Here is a 1,703-nt window from a genome sequence, read left to right on the forward strand (position 1 = left end):
CAATAAACGTCACCACGAAATTTGGTTGATAATTGACCAAGTGAGGATATGATTGGTTTAGCCAAAGGGTTAAGTATTCCTCTACGGAGCCAATATTTACCGTAGTCCGTGGCTAAACGATTTTTCCATGTAGATAAAACATCTTTTCGAAACTTTGATAAACATCGAATGCGAATGGAATGACATGAGATAGGGAGGATTTAAAACGACTAGTTAGAAACATTCAAAACATAAAATTTGTTCATTGTTTTTTGCATTTACATGTTTAACATATCAAAGCTTCAAATACTTTTTTCAGATGTCTTGACGCTTGAAGTACGACCATGTTTAAGCCAGCCACGACACATTTCTATCATAATCTGTTTGAATGGCCCCAGGCGCTGAAGCTATTTCCATTATCCATTCATCATAAACATTGGAATTGGCATTGTATTTACTTTTTTTGCGTATCGTTGATTTCTATTAGAGTTCAAACATTTTCTTTAGAATAGAAGAGCAATTATTCATATGCATTATTTCCACTCTTCAATCAGCTCTTATCTAGGAACAAAAACAAATTAATTGAAAAATGCGTGGATACATGTGAAACCATTGTATATTTTGACTGATGAAACCGAAGGTGTTACATTTAGAACTTGTCTAGATTGAAACATTTTCATCGTTGGACTACTTTGATGTCATTTCAATACTGCAAGAACCACATACGGCGAATAAATGTTCAGGTCTTGAAGTTGAAATATAATGTGTGGAATAAAATAAAATAAAGACGGTTTTGCTAGAACTAAGTAAATTGTCTTAATGAGTTAAAAATATATTCCGGTGCCGGGAATTGAACCCGGGCCGCCCGTCTTGGTCGAAAACCAGAAATCCTAACCACTAGACCACACCGGAGACACTAATATGTGTATAGAACCATAATGGATATTGTACTAACACGTACGACTTTTATCACACTTTGAACGCGGAATCAACGACCCTACATCGTGTTTCGATAGTCTCTGTCATGAGGTACTGCAGGTTCATTATGGAACACATTTTAGAAATATTTCACTGCGAATGTTTTAAACGATTCTATAAAATGGAAGCGTATTAACTTATAAAGGCATTTTATGTTATGAAATGTGGAATCATTTTGTTTATTTATTGTGTGATCATTCCGATCTATTCTTATTATTTGTTTTGGAGGATTATTTGCTGTTTCAGAAGTAAGCTTTTCAATTTTAATCAATGGGAAAAGATGGCAATTACTACTACAAGCAGGCCATTTAGTTTTAATGTTCACTGCCGTTAGTTCAATGTAAAGGTAGACTGTTGTTTTATTTACTGATAATCGTTGATATTTAACCAAAAGGTAAAACGGAAATACCAATACCCTTGCACAGGTCTTGTGTATTGGTTAATTTTCAGGCAGTGAAAACACGCAAATCTATGCTCATTGTATGCAATACACTTAAAAAAACAATGATTCCTTGCTCCAATCCTAGTTAGAGGCTTCCTTCCACTAGAACATCATTAGTTTTCAATTTTTGTTTCTTCTAACTTTACAGATTTAACTATAACGAGTTTTAAGGAATCGCTACAATACAATAATTTTAATTCCAATTGGATGTTATATTATGATCTCGCTTGATATGACCAAAGCAGTTTTGGAACAAAGACATTTGTTTTAAATAACCACCATAAAGTATATTATCTTTCTTGTA

The 1,703-nt window shown here is 33.5% G+C and overlaps 1 non-coding gene across 1 annotated transcript; it reads right to left on the reverse strand.

Annotated features, from left to right (window-relative positions):
* Positions 1-814: 814 nt before the first annotated feature.
* On the reverse strand, positions 815-891 carry Trnae-uuc (transfer RNA glutamic acid (anticodon UUC)). Its single transcript has one exon. It is a non-coding gene; the product is annotated as a tRNA-Glu (tRNA).
* Between the last annotated feature and the right edge of the window lie 812 nt (positions 892-1,703).

Source organism: Mya arenaria, chromosome 7, assembly GCF_026914265.1.
Source record: "Mya arenaria isolate MELC-2E11 chromosome 7, ASM2691426v1".
In the NCBI taxonomy this organism is placed as follows: domain Eukaryota; kingdom Metazoa; phylum Mollusca; class Bivalvia; order Myida; family Myidae; genus Mya; species Mya arenaria.